Genomic DNA, 27,932 nt, shown 5'->3' with positions numbered 1-27,932 from the left:
TAATATCCTTTTTCCCACAGTATTTTTTTTTTTAAGTCTAGCCAGGTGCAGTGGCTCACGCCTGTAATCCCAGACTTTGGGAGGCCGAGGCGGGCAGATCACGAAGTCAAGAGATGGAGACCATCCTGGCTAACACGTTGAAACCCCATCTTTACTAAAAATACAAAAAATTAGCTGGACATGGTAACGGGTGCCTGTAGTCCCAGCTAATCAGGAGGCTGAGGCAGGAGAATGGCATGAACCCAGGAGGCAGAGGTTGCAGTGAGCCCAGATCGTGCCACTGCACTCCAGCCTGGGTGACAGAGCAAGACTCCATCTCAAAAAAAAAAAAAAAAAAAAAAATTCTGTTAAAATAGAGGTCATCAAAAGATCTTTTCCTAAACCTTTCCTTTACCAGAAATAGCTCTAGTGTCACATGGTCCTTTCTCCCTTCTTGCTTTTGTAGGAATCCAAAGCTAATCTGTCCCTCATCCGGATTGCACGCACCTGTGCCTTTTGGGGCCCTTCTGCATTAGTTCTTCCTTCTCTTCTAACCTCAAAAATGTGTTTTCTCTGTTGGCTCTTTCCCTTTAACATAGAAGTATACTCACGCTTTTGTTGAATCTTGAAATAAAAGGCTTCCTTTACCACATATCTCCCTTTAATACTACATCTCTCTTCTCAGCCAAATACTTGGGAAGAGAAGCCCTGAGTTTGTGTCATTGTTTTCTCACCTCCAGTTCACTACTTTACCCACTGCCTGACATCCAGCTCACTCACACACTCACAGAAGCCCAATCACTAAGTTGCCATAGCTAATTTGTAGCTTTTCTGCCTTCCTGGCAAAATTTGACTCTGCATTGGGATAATACATGTCGAGTACCTATTGAACAGGCACTGTGCTAGGTGCTGCTGTTATAGATATGAAAAGAAGGCATCATCTCCTTTCTAACAACTCACAGGAGCAGCCATTCCTGATTCATACATGTCTCTTGACTCCCAGTGCTCACTTTTGCAAGCTTCACTTAATGCCGTGTAAATCACCCTGTTCTCCAGGTCTTCTTTCTTCCCAGTTCTCCTTACTATACACAACTTCTCAAGGCAGTCACCTCCACACCCATGGCTTCAATTGCTTTCTCCATTCTCTGAGAACAATAGAATTTTAAATGGTTTTTTTTCATGTATTAGCTTTATTTTATACAAGGTGCCTCACTTGCTGTAACCATAGATTCAAAGTTGCTCCATGAAACTAATAAATGAAAAATGGTGATTTTTTAGCATGTAAATTTTAGGAAATTTCCCCAGTTATGCTTAATGGCTTGATTTAGTGTGTATGTTATTTTTGAAAACATATGTTGGGATGTCACAAATGGACTTAGCCTACAGAGATTTATATTCAACTTTTGACCAGAGAGTTCCATTTTAATGTGACACTGAGAGTAAAAACTATCTTTTCCTCCTTACCTATTTCTCTTTCTACATTCTCGGCCAGGAGGAAGGCACTGCTACACACCCAGTCTTCCCCAGCAGAGCCTGAGCAGCTCTGTTTTCCTTCTACTTCCCCTCTTCTTTCACATCTCATGACCAAGCACTTCCTATTCTGTCTCCCAAATGATCACAGACTTTTTCCTCCACTTTTGTCACTGCCACTGCCCTTAGCATTACTCTGCCTTTAGAGAAAGTCTCTTAATTTGTTTGGTTGCTTCCTTTGTCTTTATTATACAGACCACTACACACACATCTGACAGAGACTTTTCACCTTTTTAGGGTTCAATGACTGAAATTCCCAGAATAAAATTAAAACCACCCCAGCATCAAATTTGAGGTCAAATAGAGGTGGGTTTGTATCCCAGGTTCATATACTGTCCAGCAGTATGGTCTCAGAAAACTGACCTCCTTAAGCCTTTGTTTGTGTATCTGCCTACATTCATTGAGAGTTGGGACTATGTCACACATACAGTGCCTGGCATGTAGAAGGGACTTAATCAATGTTGAAAGAAGGGGAGGCATTTTAAAATCCACATCAAAAAAATGTTGTTCTGTTCGGGAGTGGTGGCTCACGCCTGCAGTCCCAGCACTTTGGGAGGCCAAGGCAGGTGGATCACCTTAGGTCAGGAGTTCGAGATCAACCTGAACAACATGGTGAAACCCCATCTCTACTAAAATTACAAACATTAGCTGAGCATGGGGGCGGGATCCTGTAATCCCAGCTACTTGGGAGGCTTAGGCACTTAAATGAGAAACACCTGGACCCAGGAGGTGGAGGTTGCAGTGAGCAATGATTGTGCCACTGCCTGGGCAACAGAGTGAGGCTCTGTCTCAAAAAAAAAAAAAAAGTAAAAAAAATTCTTTTAAAAATATACGAATCTGGCTGGGCACGATGGCTCATGCCTGTAGTCCTAGCACTTTGGGAGGCTGAGGCGGGCCTGACCAACATGGAGAAACCCTGTCTCTACTAAAAATACAAAATTAGCCGGGCATGGTGATGCATGCCTGCAATCCCAGCTACTTGGGAGGCTGAGGCAGGAGAATCGCTTGAGCCCGGGAGGTGGAGGTTGCAGTGAGCCAAGATCACGCCATTGCACTCCAGCCTGGGCAACAAGAGCGAAACTCCGTCTCAAAAAAAAAAAAAAAATAGTGTTCAGCAAGGTTGAAGCATAAAATGTTAATAGCCAGAATCATTTATCAATTGTATTTCTATACATCTACAAGACACAATCTGAAAATGAAATTAGAGAAACAATTTCACTGAGCAACAAGAGCAAAACTTCGTCTCAAAATAATAATAATAATAATAATAATAATAATCTACAATGTCATTTCCCATCCAAGCTTGACTTCTACCTTTACTTTCTGATATGGTTTTGCCATGTCCCCACCCAAATCTCATCATGAATTATAATCCCCATAATCCTGATGTGTCGAGGGAGGGGCCTAGGGGGAGGTGATTGGATCACGGGGGCAGTTATCCTCATGCTGTTCTTGTGATATTCAGTAAGTCCTCATGAGATCTTACAGGGTTTTGTTTTGTTTTGTTTTTTGGGATGGAGTCTTGCTCTGTTGTCCAGGCAGGAGTGCCATGGCACGATCTTGGCTCACTGCAGTCTCTGCCTCTTGAGTTCCAGTGATTCTCCTGCCTCAGCCTCCTGAGTAGCTGGGATTACAGGCATGCACCACCACACCCAGCTAATTTTTGTATTTTTAGTAGAGACAGGATTTCACTACATTAGCTAGGCTGGTCTCAAACTCCTGACCTCAGTTGATCCACCTGCCTTGGCCTCCCAAAGTACTAGGGTTACAAGTGTGAGCCACCGTGCCCAGCTGAGATCTGATGGTTTTATACTTGTTTGACAGTTGCTCCTTCACATGTTCCCACTCTCTGTGCGGCCACCATGTAAGTCGGACCTGCCCTTCTACCATGATTGTAAGTTTCCTGAAGGACTTCCCCCTCTGCCATGACTGTAAGTTTCCTGAGGCCTCCCCAGCCATGTGAAACTGAGTCAATTAAACCTCTTTCCTTTAAAAATTACCCAACCTCAGGTATTTCTTTATATCAGTGTGAAAACAGACTGCTATACTTTCTGATAATCATGCTTAAGCAATTGGGGAATTCAGACTACCTGGGATCAAACTATGGCCCACCCTTAGCAGTCATGTGACCTTGGGGAGGTTACTTACCTTCTCCGTCTCAACAACTTCTGTAAAATCTGTAACATGAGATTGTTTCTGAGGGTTAAATGAGCATAGCACAGTGGGGACACTGTCAGGCGCACACTACTTGCCAGATGTTGAGTATTCATCTTTATTGAAATAGGACTGTGGTAAGCCACTTTATGGCTCTCGATTTTGTATGAGAAAATCATGCTTAGTGCCTTGTTAGTAAAAGAAGGAAAACCTGAAAGTCCCTGCCATGGAAGGAAGAAATAGTGGGGAGAAAAGGGAGTTGGTAAGTTTCAGCATCTCAGAGCTTGGAGGGGCAACTTAGGTTTCTATTTTATGGAGAAGGAGGTGGAGGCAGGATGGGTCCTAAGGTGTCATTCAAAACACACAGCCATAACTCTTTATTGAGAGTAGAGCTAGGGCCCCAGGGATTGCTGTGGTCAAGTTGCGGACAAAAATGACCACTCATTGGAAGACAGGAGAGGAGTGTTTAGTTACAAAAGCAGTCAACAATTCAGGTGTATCTATATTCAGTCAGCAAATAAAAGTTGTTCAACTTGGTTGCTAATGGGACCCACTCTACTGAGGCTTTGTATAGAACTCATAGAGGAAGATGGCTTCAAGTAATGAACTACCCTGTGCTTTTCTTAGGACTAAAATCTCAGGAAGCTGGTGATGAATGAAAACCTTAGTCCCACTGGCACTGCACGAGGGGCCAGGAGAGCAGCAGCATCATAAGCCACAGGGTGGGGCAGCCAAGGCAGGGGCATTCTGAGCTGTTGGGGAGGGGTGGCAGGCAGGGTGGGGCACTGTGAGCTGTCGGGGAGGGCATTGTGAAGTGTGGGGTGGGGCATTGTGTGCCACATGCCTGGGCTCCCACCTGGGACCAGTGGGCTTCAGTCTGTAGGTGACTACAGAAGGAGGAGGAGCTCCATCTGTTCTCTCTTCAGGCACTTGTTGTGTCTCTCAGCGCTTGTTGGGTTCACAACCTATTAAATAAGCCGGCTGGTCTTCACCCTCCCAGACAAGTCAACTCAGGGGAGGCAGCAGGGTGCGGGCCTTGGCCCGCAGCCCTAGCCGGGGCCAGGGCTGGTGCCCGGGGCCGCGCTGTGAGGTGGGCAGGCGAGGAGCAGGAAGACCATCTCTGCAAGTGCAGCATAGCCTCGGCCTAGGACAGTGGGAGTGCGTGGCCAAAGCTGTGAGCAGAGGCACAGGTGGTGGCAGACAGTAGAGGCACCCCATGGGGAACATACTGACCTGTCGTGTGCACCCTAGCGTCAGCCTCGAGTTTGACCAGCAGCAGGGGTCGGTGTGTCCCTCTGAATCTGAGATCTATGAGGCAGGAACTGGGGACAGGATGGCAGGAGTGCCCATGGCTGCTGCTGTACAGCCTGCTGAGGTGACTGTTGAAGTTGGTGAGGACCTCCACATGCACCACGTTCGTGACCGGGAGATGCCTGAAGGTAAGGAGGTGATAGGTGCCATCTACCCTCGGTTTGCCTCTGGCTGCTGCTGTCCCCAAGGTTCCCTTTGAGGCATCCCCCACTTCGAGCTCCTTTCTGCTTGTAGCCAGCTTTCCCGGGGGCTGGCCAGGAACAAAAGCTGGCTCTGCCTTGAATTCCCACCCCTTAGTCTTTCCCCACCGAGTCCAGTCAGTTTCTTTTCGCCTCCCCTCCCAATCGCCCAGTTCTTGCTCTCTCATCTCATTCTCCCAGGCTGGCATGGGACCATTTATTTATGGCTCTTGTCGAATAAGCAGCAGTTGAATAAATGAGTTGATAAATTTTTATAAATGATTATATCTTTTTTCTTTTCTCCCTCTATACATATAGCTTTGGAGTTTAACCTTTCTGCCAATCCAGAGTCAAGCACAATATTCCAGAGGAACTCTCAAACAGATGGTGAGACAACAGTGTCTGTAGCTCTGTTTATTATCCTGTGGGACTTTGTTTAGGCTTCTTTGAGCTATTCTCTTCCTTTTCTCAATAAAAACTCAAATATCCCAACTTTTCAGTACCCATCTTATTTTTTCTTTGTACCTATCCAGATGGTACCTAAGTGAAGGAGCCAGGTAAGTGCCTAATTGTTTCCTTTGTTAAAGTAGCCAAATCTCAGGACAGTTCCTATTCAAATATTTGGGGATTTCTTATTTAAAATCAGAATGGAGGTTGCCACGGGAGAGGCTATATGGTATTCTTAATGGGCTGCTTTAAGTCACCTTGATAGAAGCTGCTTAGTTTCTTCTAACTGTAATTTGAACACAGAAGGAAAAAGAAAAAAGGAGAGTGCTTAAAATAATTGTGAAAGGTGTAAAATGTCACAGCCGGGGCTGCAGAAAAATGGTTGTGTGTGTGTGTTTGGGGTTTCTCAAAGGAGTTTACCTATGAGGCTCTGATTACTTCAAAATTCTTACTTTAACAGAAAATGTGTCTCCAGATTTATTCTGGTGACTTAACAGACTTTATTTACCTCCTTGTTCTAAAAGAGAGGTGGGGATTGGTTCATGGTCAAAACTTTCAAAGGACATGAAACGTCAATGTAGACTTTTAATGTGTAATATAAAGATTGCAGGTTAAAATGTCAGACCTTCCCTGTAAGAGTGTTTGTTGCCGTGGCTCCCCCTTTGTCCCTTCCCCTCCTGACAATAGCATCTTGTTCAAAGATAAGAAAGTTACAGTTTTGGCTGGGCTTGGTGGCTCACGCCTGTAATCCCAGCACTTTGGGAGGCCGTGGCAGGCGGATCACCTGAGGTCAGGAGTTCGAGACCAGCCTGGCCAACATGGTGAAACGCTGTCTCTACTAAAAAAAAAATACAAAAATTCGCTGGGCTTAGTGGCGCATGACTGTAGTTCCAGCTACTCACAAGGCTGAGGCAGGAGAATTGCTTGGACCTGGGAGGTGGAGGTTGCAGTGAGCAGAGATCACGCCAATGCACTCCAGCCTGGGTGACACAGCGAGACTCCGTCTCACAAAAAAAAAAGGAAAGAAAGTTGGAGTTTTTTAGTCTCTACACTGTTGGCAGAGGCAGGGGATGGGAGCCGGTAGAAAACAGAAAACAATTAGTTGGTTTGCCTCTAAAATTTTGCAGAGATGAATCTAAGTAAAAGTAATTCTGGGTAATAATATGGTTCTTGAATAAAAACTGAAATTTTCAAAATAGAAAACATTGCATCATAAACATATTAAATCCAGTTGGCTTATTGGTTTCATTTAAATGCCAGAGATTTCATTACTGTAGAGGAAATGTCTTATAGCTCTTCTATTTAAACTTTGGTTGGGCTCTTAATTTTTAAAGAGGTAGGATAATTAAAACTCATTATGAGTGTGACTTTGTAACTTGGAAGTACTATCTTCACATTTCAAGATATTTAAGGATTGCTTTAGAATAAACAAATGCATTATGTGAATTAATTGATTGTACCTTTATACACAAAGCATGTAAGTACTTGTGTAAACTTATACTCTTCTTGGTGATGTTAGGAAAGCCTGATGGATGTTACACACCAGTTAGTAGATGGGTAGTGTTGGATGAGAGCCCAAAAATGGCTCTTTATTGTCATTCTTTAGGATTACAACACAGTTTATGTATGTCTCACTTGGCCCTTTCCAATACAAATAAGGCCTGTGTATGTTCTCCCTATGTATTGCTAATGAAGAAATGAAAACTTAGAGATATCACATGACTATGGAAGACAGCTACTCAAGAGAACTAAGGTTCTGTGTCCTCAGAATGAAATGGAAGTGACAGATATGATGAATTTACTTTTAAAAAATTTTAAAAACTCTAGAATACATCTTATATTTTGCCTATAAAATAGACCTGTCTTTTAAAACTTACTGCCATCTTGATTTATTTTATGCATAGTTGATTTTACACAACTCAAAGCCAAAATTTACCTCTTCTTTTTTTTTTTTTTTTTTTTAATAAAGGAGGGTGTCTTTGTGTTACTCATGCTGGCCTCAACTTCCTGACCTGGGTTCAAGTGATTTTCCCATCTCAGCCTCCTGAGTAGCTGGGACTACAAGCATGTGCCATCTTGCCTGGCTCTATCTTATGTCTATACATTCATTTCAATGGATAAGAATCAAAGTAGAGATAGTGAAATAGCCTAAATGCAGCAGTCGAATAAACGAGTTGATAAATTTTTATCAATGATTACATCTCTTTTTCTTTTCTTCCTCTATGCATATAGCTTTGGAGTTTAACCCTTCTGCCAATCCAGAGGCAAGCACAATATTCCAGAGGAACTCTCAAACAGATGGTGAGACGACATTGTTTTTTCCGCCAAGAGAAAGAATAAAAGCTCTTGTTTGATCAGGTTATAGAAAGTATTTAGAAAAACTCATATTGGTTTAAATTTTTCACCTTTTCACATGTTCATTGTCTTATTTTAATATGTGATATACTTTCCTTTAGTTGTTATGATGTTAGTGAAAACGTGTAACCTTTTTGTTTATACATTTTGCCATCTTTTTATCAACACAATTAATTTGTCATGTGATGGAGGAGTCATGGATTTCTCTTTATAATTCTTGGATTTATCTTTATTTATAATTAATGGATTTATCTTTATTTATAATCCCTTTTCCCTTGCTCCAAAAAGTACATTTTAAAGATGAATGATAGAACTTAGGCTTCAGCTTGGTTGTCGTTTAAAGAAATTAAAAAACATAGTTGTTTATCATCATGGATTGAATCTGTGATTTGGGCCTCCTCTTACACAGTCCTCTGACCACATTCATTTACCACATCCAAGTTCATGCTACTCAAAAGTTTTAGGTTATTAACTTTTTCATTTGATGTAATGTAAATTTAAACATGCCCTACTCCTGCTTATTTCCCTTAATGTTATGTTAAATCCTCATTTATTTGCCAACAAGCCATACACAGCCAAGTTTTCCAGTTGACTTAAACAGCAAGAATACAAGTGAGGGTTCTATAATAATGTGCGAAGTAATGCAGCACAGTAAAACACGGGAGTTTGTAACCTTTGTTTTTATAGTTTGAGTAGACTTTGCCCATCTTGAGTCAGTTATTTCTGGTTAGATTTGTCTTCATTTTTTACATTACTATAAAGAGATACCTAAGGCTGGGTAATTTATAACAAAAAGAGGTTTAATTGGCTCAAAGATTTTCAGGCTGTACAAACATGGCTTTAACATCTGCTTCTGGTGAGGGCCTCAGCAAACTTACAATCATGATAAAAGGCAAAGGGGAAGCAGGTGGTTCCACACGGTGAAAGAGGGAGGAGAGAGGGGAAGGGGGAAGGTACCACACTCTTTTTTTTTTTTTTTTTTTTGAAATGGAGTCTCACTCTGTTGCCCAGGGTGGAGTGCAATGGCACGATCTTGGCTCACTACAACCTCCATCTCCCAGGTTCAAGCAATTCTCCTGCCTCAGCCTCCTGAGTAGTTGGGACTATAGGTGGGCACCAGAACACCTGGCTAATTTCTGTATTTTTGGTAGAGACAGGGTTTCACCATGTTGGCCAGGCTGGTCTGAAACTCCTGATCTCAAGTGATCTACCCGCTTCAGCCTCCCAAAGTGCTGGGATTACAGGCTTCAGCCACCGCACCTGGCCAGTACCACAGTCTTTTAAATTACCATAATGAGAATTTGCTTATTACCATGGGGATGGGACCAAGCCATTCATAAGGAATCCACTACCATTACCCAAACACCTCCCACTAGGCCCTATCTCCAACATTAAGGGTCACATGTTAACATGAGACTTGGAGGGGCAACATATCCAAAACATATCAGAATTGTATTTCCCAGTTCCTTCCAGAGCCATGGGCTTCTCACACCTAGAGAGCATGGAAGCAGTAAAAGAAAAGCTATTCCATGTCCCTCACTCTTCAGTGGTAGTAACTTTTGCCTACAAGGCCCTTCCAGCATCAAAGGCAGAGGCAGTGTAGGAAACAAAGCATGGCCGAAGTCCCTCTTGGGGCTTTTATTATTCTGGCCTCTTTTTAGGGAAAAAAAAAATGATTTTTTGTGCTGCAGACACCATGTCCAATTAGGTTTGTATACTTATTTTAACATCAAAATTTAGGCCAGGCTCTGTGGCTTACACCTGTAATCCCAGCTCTTTGGGAGGTTGAGGTGGGTGGATCACGAGGTTAGGAGATCAAGACCATCCTGGCTAACACAGTGTAACCCTGTCTCTACTAAAAATACAAAAAACAATTAGCTAGGCATGGTGGCACGTGCCTGTGGTCCCAGCTAGTCAGGAGGGTAAGGCTGAAGAATTGCTTGAACCTGGGAGGCAGAGGTTGCAGTGCACTGAGATCCCGCCACTGCACTCGAGCCTAGGTGACAGAGTGAGACTCCATCTCAAAAAAGAAAAAAAATTTAAGATAGGTTACTTTCCAGTTGTGTAAAGACCGTTTTTTAATTTTGTTTTGTTTTTAGTGACATATTAGTAGATAACCACTAAGTGTGGTTCAAGATGCTTACAGGGATTCTGTTGCATCTAGAGATAGGTGTCTGGTCAGGAAGTAGTTCTTAGAACTGTTAGCTCTTAGAGTCTGATAATTAAAGTAAGCTATGTGTAAATGCAGAATGAGAGAATACTAATGGATCATGGCTCATATATGCAACAGTTAAACTTTTTATTAGCTAAATTTTTCATCTGGCCTAATTTTTTTACCCTTTTCTTTTGTACATGAGGATTCTTTCATTTGTATGTAATAGAAACAAAAAGTAAACTAAATGAAAACCTAAGTTTTTAGATTTGACTTATGAAATTAATCATGCCAGATAATTTACATTATATATTATTGAAAATTTTTTTTTAAATGGAATTTTGTCTCATTTTACATAGGAGTAATCAGTAAGATGTTAACAACTACTTCTATTTTATGGTATTTGTATCAGAAGTGATCAGTTTTTTTTTTTTATTCTTAGTTGTAGAAATAAGAAGAAGCAACTGTACAAACCATGTAAGTAAACACTCAAATAGTTAAGAAATTGATAGTTTGACATAAAAGGATGTCTCTCTTGATTTCTTTAAATTACAATGTGGACCTGGTGGTGGTAGCATGGACCTCTTTTTGTGGATTTTCTAAATCTCTTCTATTTTCCTGAGTATTAAATTTATCCAGAAAAGTGTTTAGTTTACCGTGTCCACCTTTTAAAGATTTCTGACATTTAAGTTAAATTTCAATAGTCTGGTTCAAAAGATCTGCCTTAAAGCTGGGCATGGTGGCTAACGTCTGTAATCACAACACTTTAGGAGGCCGAGGCAGACTGATCATCTGAGGTCAGGAGTTTGAGACAACCCTGACCAACATGGTGAAATTCTGTATCTACTAAAAATACAAAAGTAGCCGGGCGTGGTGGTGCATGCCTGTAATCTCAGCTACTCAGGAGGCTGAGGCAGGAGAATCACTTGAACCCAGGAGGCGGAGGTTGCAGTGAGCCAAGATCGCGCCATTGCACTCCAGCCTGGGCGACAGAGCGAAACTCTGTCTCAAAAAAAAAAAAAAAAAAATTGCCTTAAATATTTAACCTTATTTTTAATGAAAGAACAAAAATAGAATAGCTACGTTAATTGCCAACACTGTCTGTTGACTTTCTGTCACAGCAGGTAAAAGCATACCTTCCCCGCTACACCATGATCTTATGTTTCTCCCTGTGTTTCTTCCAATTGTAGCACACTTTTTAATTAAATCAGTAATATTTACATGATTATGACTCTGCAAATATTATTCACTGCTAAGTCATATGGTGTTTTCACTGTGCCTCTGCATTCCATGTCCTTCATCCTGTCTCTGAAACAGTTCTGAAATCTGAGCACTTCTGCAATTCTTCTGGATCTTCTTTTTTCCTAGCCTACGTTAGTTTATCTATCCAAATATCGTTAAGTAGCCTCTGGGTGCTCTGTTTGCTTTCACATCCATTATTTTTTAGCATGAAGCTAATTTTCTGACTATATTCATTTGCCTGTTTTCTAACAGCTGTTTTTCCCCCAAGTATTGTAGCATTTATCACATGCCTTTCAAAGATATTTTCCATCTGTGAAAACACATCTATTCCTTTTTATGTTTGTGTGGGGGGCAACTTTCTTTGGCCTTTTGTCATCCTAGTTCAATATAGCGTGGGTTTCCCTAGATATGCTCGATGTCTGCTTTTCTGGGCTAACTCCTTAAAGTCTTTTGGGATCTCACGTAACTGCTGTCTTGTGTGGGATCGCCTGAGTCCTAGATTCTGTGTTTCCTTCTGTCCTGTTATCGTCTCTAGTTGTACTTGAACACATTTTCCTGGGTGGAGATGTTAAAATCCCTCCTCTTTGATAGAGAGTACACCTCTAGGTTGAATCTAAATTTTATGGTTCTGAAGACATTTTGCAGTTGTGCTCTTATTACAGTGTTGTTCTTGAATCTATTGCCAGTGTGTGATACGTTATTTACAACCAGGTTTGCAGTTGTGCTCTTATTACAGTGTTGTTCTTGAATCTATTGCCAGTGTGTGATACGTTATTTACAACCAGGTTTTAGTTATCTGCGGAAGCTTTTTAGAATCTCTCTCTCTAAGGTTCTGAAATTTTATAACAGCTTGTTGGGGATCTTTTCATTTTATTGAGGCTACTAAACCTGCAGACTATCTCTTCTTGAGAATTCTTTTTTATTTTCTCTGTTACTTTTTTACTGATAGTCTTGTTATTCAGATGCTAGGCTGCTTAGACCAGTACACCTGCATTGATTTTTAATTTTTCCCCTTCTATTTTTTTCAGTTTGTCTTTTTATTCTAGTTCTGGGATATTCTGTGACTTTATCCTCTACTATTTCTATTGAATTTTATATTTTTTGAGAGTGTTTTAAGATTTTTTTTAAAGTTTTGCTCCTGATTTTGACTGGTCCTATCAATTCCTTTTTTCTATTGTTTTGATCTCTTTTCTTGGAGGCTTCCCTCCAATGTGTGGTGGTCCCTGGCCTGCTTTATTTGGAAGCAGGATTTCTGTTAACTGATAGCACTCAGTGTGAGGCCTTAGAAGCCTGACTAGCTTTTCATTTGGGAGACCTCAGTGTATTATCTGGGGATCTTTATTGAAGACATTTCAGTTTCTTCTGAGAAGGATCTCCCAATTTTCTGCCTGGAAAGTAAAAGCAGGCCTGGAAAGGAAAAGCAGAGTTAGCCAAGAAAGTTGGAGTTCCATTTTTGGTGTACAGTTTTCTTTATATCTCAGGTTTAAGCCATGGTATCTCTGAGCCAGAAATTCTCAGGTTTGATATATCCAGAGAACACACATCTAAGTTTCTTGTCAGATGGAAGGACAGGTGGACTTGGGGCTCTAGTTAGAGATTTGCAACTGACCTTGCTGGCTTTTTTTTTTTTTTTTTACATTTTACCCTACTTTCCAAAGTGCCATTTGCCTGTAAGTTCACAACCTGCCTTTAGTTCTGCAAGACAAACTGGCTCGCTTCTGCTCCAGTCACTTTCTGTAGGCACCAAAGTTGTGTTTCTGTGTTATTTACCACTCCTTTATCTACTTTTTATGTCTCAGCATTTATTAAAAATTATCTCTGTCAACCTTCTGTGCTGGTCATGGGTGTAACCTTTATTTTATGACTAATGAGGCTTCCGGAGGGAGACGAAATAAATTTGTGGTCAATCTATTATATTTAATCCAAATTTAGGACCTGTGTTTAAATCAAAGTCTAATTTGAGTATAATTAATGATATTAAGCCAGAGAATTTTTTTAAATTAATGTATCTATAATAAGCATATTACACTTTTCTCCTAAGGCCTTGTTTAATATTTTCATTCCAAGTTTATCCACTGCCATATGCTTCCCATTACTTCACAACATAGATGGAGCTGTTTTCCTGAATGCCCAAAGTGTTAGAAATATTTAAGTTGATTAAGATTTGTTCATTTTTAGCCTGGTCAACATAGCAAGACCTCATGTCTACAGAAAGGTTAAATAACAAATTAGCCAGGCCTGGTGGCACGCGCCTTTCGTATTACCTACTGAGGAGGCTGAGGCAGAGGATCGCTTGAGCTCAGGAGTTTGAGGCTGCAGTTAACTATAATTGCACCACTGCACTCCAGCCTGGGCAACAAAGGGAGACCCTGTCTCGGAAAAAGGAAAAAAGTTACTAATTCTTTAAAAACATATCTAAAATTTGTCCTGCCCAAAAGGAGAGTGAAAAATATGAACTTTAGTCTTTGTTTTATTTTATGTTTGCTGAGAAAAATCCTGTACTTAATTTATTTATTTATTATTTCCATAGGTTTCTGGGGGAACAGGTGGCATTTGGTGACATGACTAAGTTCTCTAGTGATGATTTGTGAGATTTAGGTGCACCCATCACCTGAGCAGTATCCGCTGAACCCAATTTGTAGTCTTTTATCCCTCACCCTCCTCCCAGCCTTTCCCCCAAGTCCCCAAAGTCCATTGTATCATTCTTCTGGCTTTGCATCCTCATAGCTTAGCTCCCACGTAGGAAAGAGAACATGATATTTGGTTTTCCATGCTGAGTTATTTCACTTAGAATAATAGTCTTACTTCCATCCAGGTTGCTGGGAATGCCATGAATTTATTCCTTATTATGGCTGAGGTGGTATTCCTCATATATATATATATGTATGTATATCACAGTTTCTTTATCCCCTCATTGATTGATGGGCATTTGGGCTGGTTCCATATTTTTGTAATTGTAATTTGTTTGAGTTCCTCATAGATTCTGGATAATAGCCCTTTGTCAGATGTATAGACTGTGAAGATTTCCTCCCACTCTGTGGTTGTCTGTATACTCTGCTGATTGTTCCTTTTCCTGTGCAGAAGCTCTTTAGTTAAGTCTCACCTATTTGTTTCTGTTGCATTTGCTTTTGTGTTCTCGGTCATGAAGTCTTTGCCTAAGCCAGTGTCTAGACGGGTTTTTCCAATGTTATCTTCTAGAACTTTTATGGTTTCAGGTCATAGATTTATGTCCTTGATCCATCTTGAGTTGATTTTTGTGTAAGGTGAGAGTTCAGGATCCAGTTTCATTCTCCCGCATGTGGCTTGCCAATTATCCCAGCACCATTTGTTGAAGAGGGTTTACTTTCTTCACTTTATGTTTTAGGTGGCTTTGTTGAAAATCAGTTGGCTATAGGTATTTGAGTTTATTTCTGGGTTCTCTATTCTGTTCCATTGGTGTATGTGCCTATTTTTATATCAGTACCGTGCTATTTTGGCAACTATGGCCTTATAGTATAGTTTGAAATCAGGTAATGTCATGCCTCCAGATTTGTTGTTTTTGCTTAGTTTTGTTTTGGCTATGCCGGTTCTTGTTTGGTCCATATAAATTTCAGGATTGTTTTTTCTAGTTCTGTGAAGAAGGATGGTGGTATTTTGATGGGAGTTGCATTGAATTTGTAGATTGCTTTTGGCAGTATGGTCATTTTCACAATATTCATTCTACCCATTCATGAGCATGGGGAGTCTTTCCATTTGTTTGTGTCCATGACTTCATTCAGCAACGTTTTATAGTTCCCAACGGCATATCAAAAAATAATCCGTCCAGGCACGGTGGCTCACACCTGTAATCCCAGCGCTTTGGGAGGCTGAGGCGGATGGATCATGAGGTCAGGAGTTCGAGACCAGCCTGGCCAACATGGTGAAACCCCATCTCTACTAAAAATACAAAAGTTAGCCGGGTGTGGTGGCGCTCACCTGTAATCCCATCTACTCAGGTGGCTGAGGCAGGAGAATCGCTTGAACCTCAGAGGCAGAGGTTGCAATGAGCCAAGATCACTGCACTGCATACTCCAGCCTGGGCAACAGAGCGAGACTCCATCTCAAAAAAAAAAAAAAAAAAGATAATCCACCATGATCAAATGGGTTTCATACCAAGGATGCAGGGATGGATTAACATACACAAGTCAATAAATGTCATTCACCACATAAACAGAATTAAAAATAAAAAATCACATGATCATCTAAACAGATGCAGAAAAAGCATTTGACAAAATGCAGCATCCTTTTATGATTAAAACCCTCAGCAAAATCATCATACAAGGGTCACAGCTCAATATAATAAAAGCCATCTATGACAAACCCACAACCAACATAACACTGAAAGGGGGAAAAGTTGAAAGCATTCCCCACGAGAACTGGAACAAGACAAGGATGCGCATTCTCACCACTTGTATTCAACATACTACTGGAAGGCCTAGCTAGAGCAGTCACACGAGAAAACAATAAAAGGCATGCAGATCAGTAAAGAGGAAGTCAAACTGTTGCTGTTTGATGATGATATGATCATATACCTAGGAAACCCTAAAGACTCCTCCAGAAAGCTCCTAGAACTGATAAATGAATTCAGCAAAGTTTCAGGAGACAAAATTAATGTACACAAATCAGTAGCTCTGTTATACCCCAGAAGCGACCAAGCTTAGAATCAAACCAAGAACTCAACCCCTTTTCTGATAGCTGCAAAAATAAACTAAACTAAAATAAAATACTTCGGAATAGACCTAACCAAGGAGGTGAAAGATGTCTACAAGGAAAACAACTTTAGTATTTTTATTGGGTTAAAATGAGAGGCAGCAGGTACAGCAGAAGAAGTCAGTGCGTGGGCATCCACATCAAATGGGTACTGCACCTTTGATGGTAAGGCTTTGGTTTTGACTTACTAAATTACTAGGTACGATTATTTTCTAGTTTTTGTCATTAAACCTTAAAACTGCTAAGTAACCCCTTCCATTTCTTGTTAAATATTGTAAAATTTCATACTCTCATTTATGCTGACTGACGTTAGAGTATTTGTTTCTATTTTGTGACTACCTTAAATAATACCTATAAACAGTAAACTGTTAGTAGTGTTTTTGCTGTAATTAAAGGTAGTAAGACTTACCTTCCAAATGATAAGTGAATTGTCAAACACTTGTCGAAGTTTTGGATTTAGTCAAAATTCTATGCTCAGCAGCTGGAGGTAGGAAGAGTAGGGACCCTCCTTTACTCTTATGGAGAGGCATACTTTCTCACGAGGGGAATACTCTGCAGGAATTAGCATCTTGTAAGCAGTGGTGAATTCAACTAATTAATGTATAAAAATACATTTTTTGGTGTGGCTGCCGACAAAGAGATCCAAGAGGGTAGATGGAGTCGAGCTTGCTGAAGCAAGGAAAGAGAAAAGCAGTATTCTAGGCAGAGAGCAGGGGTAGAGCAGGAAAATGGCTAGGTGCAGGTCAGATGATTTATAGAATGAAATTGATCAAGTTTTGAAGTGAATGCAAAGTATTCTCCGAGAGTCTCATTTGAGTCATGTCTTGGCAGTCGTATTTAAACATGAAGTGAAAGTTAGATTTTTTAAGTTGTCATTTGTTTTCAGGGTGTGAGAGAATATTTAAGTGATACTCTTTTTATCCTCCACATAAGAAAATAGGACTAGAGAAACCTATGGCTTCCTCACTTGTTGGTGGCCTAGCAGCCCTGGCACACAGAGCCTCTGAATCTGAAACACTTCTTTTGTAACAATATCACCTGAAATAATACATTTAGGATTAGTAATTTAGTAAATGCATTAGTCTTGCATTCACTGCAATAAAATGCTCTTGTAGCATGATTATTTAATACATTACATTTTATCGTAGTAAATAAATAATAGAAGGGCTGGGCGCCGTGGCTCACGCCTGTAATTCCAGTACTTTGAGAGGCTGAGGCAGGCAGATCGCGAGGTGAGGAGATCGAGACCATCCTGGCTAACACGGTGAAACCCCGTCTCTACTAAAAATACAAAAAGTTAGCCAGGCATGGTGGCGGGCACCTGTAGTCCCAGCTACTCAGGAGGCTGAGTCAGGAGAATGGCGTGAACCCGGGAGGCGGAGCTTGCAGTGAGCCGAGACCGCGCCACTGCACTCCAGCCTGGGCGACAGAGCCAGTCTCCGTCTCAAAAATAAAAAAATAAATAAATAATTAATTAACAGAAATTCTCAGCTGCTTTTTATTGCTGCAGAAAGAAAATGAAATCTTATTTTAAACTTTTCTTTTTTTTTTTGAGATGGAGTCTCACTTTGTCTCCCGGCCTGGAGTGCAGTGGCGCGAACTCGGCTCACTGCAAGCTCCGCCTCCTGGGTTCACCCCATTCTCCTGTTTCAGCCTCTCGAGTAGCTGGGACTACAGGGGCCTGCTACCACGCCCGGCTAATTTTTTGTATTTTTTGTAGAGACGGGGTTTCACCATGTTAGCCAGGATGGTCTCGATCTCGACCTCGTGATCTGCCCGCCTCCACCTCCCAAAGTGCTAGGATTACAGGTGTGAGCCACCGCGCCCCGCGAAGCCGACTTTTCCCATTATTTTTAACGGTAATTCATAAAATCCTTGTTAGGTTTGATGACAGGTACCATATTAAGGGCAGCATTTTATAACCCATATCTTAAACATCATCTCTGGAAGTTGAGAGCCTCCAATGGGTTTTCTATAGAGTGCACATGATACCACACTCAGGCAGTTCATGGAGTGTAAGACATATCTTAGTACTTTGTCATTTGACATTTTAACTGAGAAAATAATACACTTTGATAAGTTTGACTTGCACTTCCCGTCCCCTTCAGGTATCTACTGAGCATTTCAGTCAACAATACAGCTCATGTTCGACAATATTCCTTGATGACAGCACAGCCAGCCAGCATTATCTTACAATGACAATAATATCGTGAGTACAACTATGCTGCCGAGGGACAGATTCCTTTATTCTAAAATTATTTCAGCCATTTGGTTGTCCTCTTCAGCAATCAGTTTAAGAAATTGGAGTCAACCATATATTGATATCCAGATTCTCAATATTAAGTATCAGTTTCTCTTTTAATCTTAGACGTCGTGGTGGAAGGAAAAATCAGTTAGCAAAGAAGCAATCCCAGAAACAGTGTATCTTTTTGATGCCTTTATGCCTTTAGACAATGTTGAACACAGTGAGAAGGATAGGTTTCCTTTATTGAATGTTTTTTGTGGAAACTTAGTTTTTCAATGCATCATAGGCCTAAATCAGTGTGCACTACTTTGGACATTATCCTTGGAAGAAGGAACAGCTTTTCTTCTTCTGGCACCACAGTGTATCTGCATTTGAATTTCTCCCATCGTGCATGACCACCTCGTGGGCCACAAAGATGCGCTTTGAGAGCACCCTGAGATGAAGTTTATTTTAAAAGGAATAACAACCAACACCACCACCAGCTCCACAGGGGCTGTCCAGTGTACATTATTCTCATCTCCTTGGGTTATTAGTCTTGATTTTTAGAACACAGTTTGGAAAGTGCTAATTTAGAATATTAATGTCTTTATCTTTAATTTAACTTTTCATTCTGTACACATAACTAGCTTATAAACAATTTTGTTTCAAATGCACTAGCCTTTTTAACTAATTCAATTGTCAATAACTTTTACTTCAATTAAAAGTGGCAAGTTTACACTCATAATAATGTCACTTTCCTCCCTCCCTTTTAACAATAGTTGAGAGGAAATTGTGTTTCGAACAAAAACTGGACTCAAACTCTGTCTCAAGTCCTGAGCTTTGGGACCTATTGAGTAATCACTAAATGTCTGTAGTCAGCCAAGTCTCTTAAATCTTTGAGCACACATACACCAAAATTACTTTGACTAGAGTCCCTGGCTTCTTCTGAGTTCCAAAGATTTTGATATGTTAGCATATAATTCAAAAGCAGCTTTGAAGATTAATTTTGCAGAAACAAATTTCGTGCTTTTTCCCTCATTATTCTACTTTTTAGAAGTCTACTTTTGAGAGTATAGTAAGTTTTAATTTGCCACCAGCAAGTTTGAGAAATGATCATTTGGTGTATTCACTATTGGTGAAATAAAGTTATTGAACAAATTAATAGGGCAAATTGGCTTCAAGAAGATATTTTGAAAAATGTTTTATCATGAATCAGTAGTGCACTGTTGTCAGTGGGATAGGTGGAACTCGCTGAGATCACTTATGCAAGGTTTTTTTCAAAATACAAGTCTGCAAACACATGTATCTTCCCATCTCCACTTTCCCTCTATCTCTAGGCACTGAGAAGCCTTTTAGGAAAATCGGGATGGATGTGAGACATCTTTCTGTGAAGAAAAGCATCCCAGAAGATTCTGATTTTCACCCCAACTCAATCATTCCAAACTTTGCTGCTGATTGAAATCACCTGGGAAACGTTTACCAAGAACCTTGATGCCCAAAGCCTTACCCAATACTAATTAAATTAAAATGTCTCATGTGGAAGATGAGGCAGATATTAAAGCTTCTCAGGCGATTTTAATATGCAGCAAAGTTTGAGAGCCACTGCTTAATTTGAGTTTAGGACGAGAAACTGCTCCTATTTGGTGGGACCTTGGGCAAGTCAGTTTTAAGCTCTGTTTCCCTGATCTGTAAAACGAGTATTGAATTAAATGTCACATAAGGTCATTGGTCCTTTCCAGCATGTAACTTTAAATTCTGTGATTTTAAAATTATTTCAGAGATGAAAACTACTTGAAGCACTATAGACATATCCATCTTACCTGCTAATGTTACAGGCTTTTTAAAAAGTGCTAATATTGTGTAGACCTATTAGTAGAATTGAGATTTGCCTTCCCTCAGTTGTTTTGAGCCTCACTCTACAAAATTAGCTGGGCGTGGTGGCACATGCCTGTAATCCCAGCCACTTGGGAGGCTGAGGCAGGAGAATCTCTTGAACCCGGGAGGCAGAGGTTGTGGTGAGCCGAGATCACACCATTGCACTCCAGCCTGGGCAACAAGAGCGAAACTCCATCCACCGCCCCCCCCAAAAAAAAAATTATCTGGGCATAGTGGCACAAACTTGTAGTCCCAGCTTCTTGGGAGGCTGAGGCATGAGAATCGCTTGAACCTGGGTGGTGGAGGTTGTGAGGAGTCAAGATGGCACCACTGCAGTCCAGTCTGAGCAAGAGAGACAGACTCTGGGTCAAAAAATAAATAAATACATAAAATAAATCGCATGGGACGAAAGGTTTCATGGGTAGAAAAGCATATAACAGGGAAATCTGTTATTATTTATATATTGTAATCACCAACAGAAACGCGTCTTCTAACAGCATACTTCCTTGCATTTTGGTTCTCATATTTTTGTAAAAAACAAAGAAATGAAAACAAAGTGCCCTTATGGTACTGTTCTGAACTAGAAGATTTGAATTTCAGGGCCGCTAGGAGAGTTTTCTCTGCCCCCCTTTTTAAAAATGTCTTCAGGCCTAACAAATGATAACATCTATTGTTATGAATTTTTTTTCCTTCCACAGTGTGACCTTGGAGATACCTCATCATATCACACAAAGGTGAACTTTTTAGAAACCTGTCTTGTTATTCTAGCTAATTACTTTGCAAGATATCAAGCTCAGTGTTAGGTCACAGCTTTAGACATCATAAGCTGTATTGTGCCTACTAAAATATCGAAGCAAATTATTTGTATTTTCTTTGTTCCTTAAGACTCTCATAATTCTTTTAAATGATTGAGAATCTCAAAGAGTATGTGTTTATATTGATTATATTGATATTTAGTGTGGTAGAATTATACAATTGAAATTTTTTCAAAATCTATTTTTAGTTTAGATTTCACAGCCTTACCACCGTTGATATTATGGGCTAGATAATGCTTTGTTGTGAGGACTGTCTTGTGCATTGCAGAGAGTTTAGAAGTATTCATGGCCTCTACCAACTAGATATCAGTAGTAACCCATGACCCAGGTTATAACAACAGAAAATATTCCTTGAGAACAGTATTGTTAACAGAAACTTTTCATTGAAAAATAACTTTTCTACAACAAAAAGTTGAGTAAAAAGTGTGTCATGTATTTATATTATTTAAAGTCTCTCATGTTGAGCTTAATAGGAGACAAATGGATTCTCTAGAGCTTTCTTTGCAATTTGCTTTAAAGAAGCAATAAGAGGCTGGGCACGGTGGCTCACACCTGTAATCCCAGCACTTTGGGAGGCTGAGGTGGGCGGATCACAAGGTCAGGAGATCGAGACCATCCTTGCTAACACGGCGAAACCCCGTCTCTACTAAAAATACAAAAACTTGGCTGGGCATGATGGCACGCACGTGTAGTCTCACCTGTTCTGGAGGCTGAGGCAGGAGAACCGCTTCAAATTGGGAGGCGGAGGTTGCAGAGAGCTGAGATTGTGCCATTGCACTGCAGCCTGGGTGACAGAGCAAGACTCTGTCTAGACAAACAAACAAAAAAAGCAATAAGCTGGTGTGGCGCAGTGGTTCACACGTGTAATCCCAGCATTTTGGGAGGCCAAGGTGGGTGGATCACTTGAGGTCAGGAGTTTGAGACCAGCCCGACCAACATGGTAAAACCTGCCTCTGCTGAAAGTACAAAAAATGGCTGGGCGTGGTGGTGCATGCCTGTAGTCCCAGTTACTTGGGAGGCTGAGGCAGGAGAATCGCTTGAGCCTGGGAGGTGGAGGTTGCAGTGAGCCGAGATCTCGCCATTGCACCCCAGCCTGGGTGACAGAGAGAGACTCTGTCTCAAAAAAAGAAAAAAAGAAGCAATAAGATGACCTAACCTCATGCAAATATGTAGTTGGTAGAAGGTGTATTTTTAAAGTTTTCAGACAGTTGTGGGTATTTGTTAACACTAAATCAAAACTTCACAAGTGGTGGTTTCTTAAATTAGTTACGGTGGCATTTTACATATTAATAAATTTATTCCATCAGTACTCATTGATCTTTCTTGCACAGTAAATGGATCTTTTGCTCCATACTTGCATTTATAATATCATGCATTAGTTACTTGGAATATATTGGTTTATGTTTTATTGTGTCAAAAATCACTTTTAGTTTAACCACCAATCTTACTTTAACACGCCTTTAAGTATTGAAAAGCTGCCAAGCCTACAGTAGAAGGAACAAGTTTTTCAAAGTCCAGAGGAAAGCTTAAATTTTATCATTGGGAACAAATACGTATTTCCCTTGAAGTGACAACCTCTCACTTCATTTATTTTTGAGAATGATAGTTGAACTGGTTTTTTAGACCGAGTTTCACTCTGTCACTTGGCTGGAGTGCATTGGCATGATCTCAGCTCAAGCAATCCTCTCACCTCAGGCTCCTGTGTAGCTGGGACCACAGATGTGTGGCACCACACCAGGCTAATTTTCTTATATGTTTGACAGTGACAGGGTTTCGTTATGTTGCCTAGGCTGGTCTCGAACTCCTGAAGGAGCTCAAGCCATCTGCCTGCTTTGGCCTCTCAAAGTGCTGGGATTTTACAGGCGTGAGCCACTGCGCTGGCCCAGTTGTACTTTTAAATAAAAATGATGTTCTGTGAAAAAAGTGATTTTTCAGTTCACAGTTAAATCACGGATTCTTTAATAACAAAAAAAAAGCGCTTCTGGTTAACTTTCCACTTATTCAGAATATTAGAGACATGTCAAGATTTAACAACATTAATTTTTACTGCTTCATCAAAGACATTCTTAAGAAATTCAGGCTGTGTTTTTTACCTGTAGGGGACAGTGAAGAATAGAATGACTACTAATGTAATTGGTACCACTGCCTTGATTTATGCTGAGAAACCAGCCATTGTACCCACTTTTGCTTTTATACAATCATGGCAAGTGTCAAGAAAAAGCAGGCAATGACTTTGTATTACTTTCACTAATTTTTAAAATTTTTCATCAGCTTTCTCAGGTTTAATTAGTATGATTCAGAACAGTGTTGGCCAGGCACAGTGGCTCAGGCCTGTAATCCCAGCACTTTGGGAGGCCGAGGCAAGCGGATCACCTGAGGTTAGGAGTTCAAGACCAGCCTGGCCAACATGGTGAAACCACATCTCTACTAAAAATACAAAACTTAGCCAGGAGTGGTGGCAGGTGCCTGTAATCCCTGCTACTTGGGAGGCTGGGGTAGGAGAATCACTTGAACTTGGGAGGCGAAGGTTGCCATGAGCCGAGATCACACCATTGCACTCCAGCCTGGGCAACAAGAGTAAAACTTGGTCTCAAAAAAAAAAAAGAACAGTTATGACCTCTTAGGCCTTCTGGAAGGGGTCTTCGGGATCCCGAGAGGTCCACAGAGCACATTTGGAGAACCACTGGTTTATACACAGGCACAATGCGTTAGTTTTACAAAGTTTAAAGTTCCTCAAAGACTGGCCTCTTAAAAAGGCAGATGAGTTTGTCATTCAGACAACAGAAAATACATAAATACATCATGAGAGTATACTACAGAGAAGTAAAGAGAAAGGAAGCTAGGAAATCTGAATCACATTTACATTTATTAAAGGTTACTACTACTGCTTTGTAGAACATTCTTGTGTTTCAATATGTGGTTAGAAGAGTGAAAATATGTTTGGTTTATTGCCATGGCCTGTTAGGGAGAGCCAACACTCATGGGCATTTCTGACTGGTTATCATATAAAAGGCTTCACGGTACAGGCCATGATGTGCTGAGAAAGAAGAAGTCAGGAAAGCCTCTGCAAGTCAGGATCCAGGAGAAGAATTCGTAAAAACTGCTTTGGTAAAGTAAACACCAAAGCACACAGGAGGCAGTATTTTACTAAACAAATATTATACCAAGATATTAACAGTTTTTGAAGTAATGTGCTTTCTTATTTTATAGAGATGCAGATAGATCTTTGAGGACACTTGATGAACAGTTACACTCATTTGCGGTAAGTGGCACTTTTATTGAGGTTGTATTGTCATCGTACACTTGTATCTGTTTCATGCTGAAGTCAAAGCCATCTTTTTTTAAATCTTCCCCATTTCATGTTGCATTTAGTCATCTTAAGTGTTGTAAAAAGAATGTGCTGGAGTAAGAACTGATCTGCAGCTCTGTTTAGTTAGTGAGCTAGTATGAGTAAATATACTATCCAAACAACAGAAAATGTATCTTTTTTTTTTTTTTTTTTTTTTTTTTTTTTTGATGGACTCTCTTTCTGTAGCCCAGGCTGGAGTGCAATCGCACGATCTTGGCTCACTGCAGGCTCTGCCTCCCAGGTCCCTGTTCAAGCAATTCTCCTGCCTCAGCCCCCCAAGTAACTGGAATTACAGGCATGTGCCACCATGCCCAGCTAATTTTTTTTCTTTTTTTTTTTTGTAAAGACAGGGTTTCACCATGTTGGCCAGGATGGTCTTGAACTCCTGACCTCGTGATCCACCCACCTTGGCCTCCCAAAGTGCTGGGATTACAGGTGTGAGCCACCATGCCTGGCCCAGAAAATGTATCTTTTTAAAAGGTAGTTGTGAGCTGTCTATAGGACCCTGCAAGCCACTACCCAATTTTTGAAGCCATTCCTCCTGTTCCACACAGGTTTCCACCATGCACATTACCAAGAAAAGAAATGGAGGTGGGAGTTTAAATAACTATTTCTCCTCCATTCCATCAACTCCCAGCACCAGCCAGGAGGACCTTCAGTTCAGTGTTCCTCCCACTGCCAACACACCCACGCCCGTTTGCAAGCGGTCCATGCGCTGGTCCAACCTGTTTACATCTGAGAAAGGGACTGACCCAGACAAAGAGAGGAAAGCCCCGGAGAGTCATGCTGACGCCATCGGGAGCGGCAGAGCCATCCCCATTAAACAGGGCATGCTCTTAAAGCGAAGTGGGAAATGGCTGAAGACATGGAAAAAGAAATATGTCACCCTGTGTTCCAATGGCGTGCTCACCTATTATTCAAGCTTAGGTGATTATATGAAGAATATTCATAAAAAAGAGATTGACCTTCAGACATCTACCATCAAAGTCCCAGGAAAGTGGCCATCCCTAGCCACATCGGCCTGCGCACCCATCTCCAGCTCTAAAAGCAATGGCCTATCCAAGGACATGGACACTGGGCTGGGTGACTCCATATGCTTCAGCCCCAGTATCTCCAGCACCACCAGCCCCAAGCTCAACCCGCCCCCCTCTCCTCATGCCAATAAAAAGAAACACCTAAAGAAGAAAAGCACCAACAACTTTATGATTGTGTCTGCCACTGGCCAAACGTGGCATTTTGGAGCCACGACGTATGAGGAGTGGGATGCATGGGTCCAAGCCATCCACATGCGAGACCAGTAAAAGCAAGTCCCAGCTGACCAGCCAGAGCGAGGCCATGGCCCTGCAGTCGATCCAAAACATGCGTGGGAACTCCCACTGTGTGGACTGTGAGACCCAGAATCCTAAGTGGCCAGTTTGAACTTGGGAGTCCTCATGTGTATTGAATGCTCAGGAATCCACCGCAGTCTTGGCACCTGCCTTTCCCGTGTGCGATCTCTGGAGCTGGATGACTGGCCAGTTGAGCTCAGGAAGGTTATGTCATCTATTGGCAATGACCTAGCCAACAGCATCTGGGAAGGGAGCAGCCAGGGGCAGACAAAACCCTCAGTAAAGTCCACGAGGGAAGAGAAGGAACGGTGGATCCGTTCCAAATATGAGGAGAAGCTCTTTCTGGCCCCACTACCCTGCACTGAGCTGTCCCTGGGCCAGCACCTGCTGCGGGCCACCGCTGATGAGGACCTGCAGACAGCCATCCTGCTGCTGGCACATGGCTCCTGTGAGGAGGTGAACGAGACCTGTGGGGAGGGAGACGGCTGCACGGTGCTCCATCTGGCCTGCCGCAAGGGGAATGTGGTCCTGGCGCAGCTCCTGATCTGGTACGGGGTGGACGTCATGGCCCGAGATGCCCACGGGAACACAGCGCTGACCTACGCCCGGCAGGCCTCCAGCCAGGAGTGCATCAACGTGCTTCTGCAGTACGGCTGCCCTGACGAGTGCGTGTAGTATCTGTTTTATTTGACTGCAGTCTCCTTGGTGCAAAAACAAAATGGGAAAAATAAGGATAACTCAGAATTTCAAAATGAAATCACAAATTCAGCTAATAATAACATTTTCAGTACTTTTCGTAAACTAAGTAAATACACAAAATGTTGATTTTTCTGACCATAAGACATATTTTATGTCCTTTTGCCGAGGTGGATGTGTTAGTCTCAGGCCCTCCTGGCCACATTGCCCAAGTCACACAGGCTTCTGTATTATGTATTTAGATAAAATGTGTGAAAATATATTTGAAATAAAGTTCATAAATATGCATTGATTTTTGTACACATGGCACCTCTTTTTCATTTTTATTTTTATTTTTTTTTTGGACGATGCTTTGCTCTGTCACCCCAGCTGGAGTGCAGTGGCGTGATATCTGCTCACTGCAAGTTCTGCCTCCCGGATTCACACCATTCTCCTGCCTCAGCCTCTCAGGTAGCTGGGACTACAGGTGCCTGCCACCACAACTGGCTAATTTTTTGTATTTTTAGTAGAGACATGGTTTCACCATGTTAGCCAGGATGGTCTCGAACTCCTGACCTCGTGATCCACCTGCCTCGGCCTCCCAAAGTGTTGGGATTACAAGTGTGAGCCACCATGCCCGGCCCATGGCACCTCTCTTAATTTATAAATTGAACTGGATGTGAAGTAATAATGTCAGCTAGTTGAGATAAGAGGGTTACAGATCGGCTGGGTGCAGTGGCTCACACCTGTAATCCTAGCACTTTGGGAGGCCTAGGTGGACTGATCACCAGGTCAGGAGATCGAGACCATCCTGGCTAACATCATGAAACCCCATCTCTACTAAAAAATACAAAAAATTAGCTCGGCATGGCTGGGCGTGGTGGCTCACACCTGTAATCCCAGCACTTTGGGGGGCCGAGGCAGGTGGATCACAAGGTCAGGAGATCAAGACCATCCTGGCTAACATGGTGAAACCCCGTCTCTGCTAAAAATACAAAAAAAAATTAGCCAGGTGTGGTGGCGGGCACCTGTAGTCCCAGCTACTTGGGAGGCTGAGGCAGGAGAATGGCGTGAACCCAGGAGGCGGAGCTTGCAATGAGCTGAGATTGCACCACTGCACTCCAGCCTGGGCGACCAAGCGAGATTCCATCTCAAAAAAAAAAATTAGCTGGGCATGGTGGCGGGCACCTGTAGTCCCAGCTACTTGGGAGGCTGAGGCAGGAGAATGACATGAACTCAGGAGGCAAAGCTTGCAGTGAGCAGAGATTGTGCCACTGCACTCCAGCCTGGGCAACAGAGCGAGACTCGGTCTCAAAAAAAAGAAAAGAAAAAGAGGGTTACAGATCACTGCACATGGAAAATATTCCCAGCAGTTAACACTTCCATTAATGTGATCCACAGCTTTTAAAAAGGAGCATCTCAGAATAAGATGGTGGTACAATTTGCTTATTGAGAAACGAAAAAAAAAAAAAAAACACGAGTATATTACAAAGGGAAAAGAAGGAATGTGATTTCTCATAATTGAAAGCTTGATTTAGATTGCATACAGCTTTTGCTACCCAAGACCAAGCGGCTCTGGCAAGACAGGG

The 27,932-nt window shown here is 41.6% G+C and overlaps 1 pseudogene; it reads left to right on the top strand.

Annotated features, from left to right (window-relative positions):
* The first annotated feature begins 3,979 nt into the window (after nt 1–3,979).
* Nucleotides 3,980–26,664, top strand: LOC129136107 (arf-GAP with GTPase, ANK repeat and PH domain-containing protein 5-like; annotated as a pseudogene).
* The last annotated feature ends 1,268 nt before the right edge of the window (nt 26,665–27,932 follow it).

Source organism: Pan troglodytes, chromosome 8 (assembly GCF_028858775.2).
Source record: "Pan troglodytes isolate AG18354 chromosome 8, NHGRI_mPanTro3-v2.0_pri, whole genome shotgun sequence".
NCBI classification, from domain to species: Eukaryota; Metazoa; Chordata; class Mammalia; order Primates; family Hominidae; genus Pan; species Pan troglodytes.
Note: the sequence above shows the minus strand (reverse complement) of the source record. Positions and strands in the feature narration are given on the sequence as shown.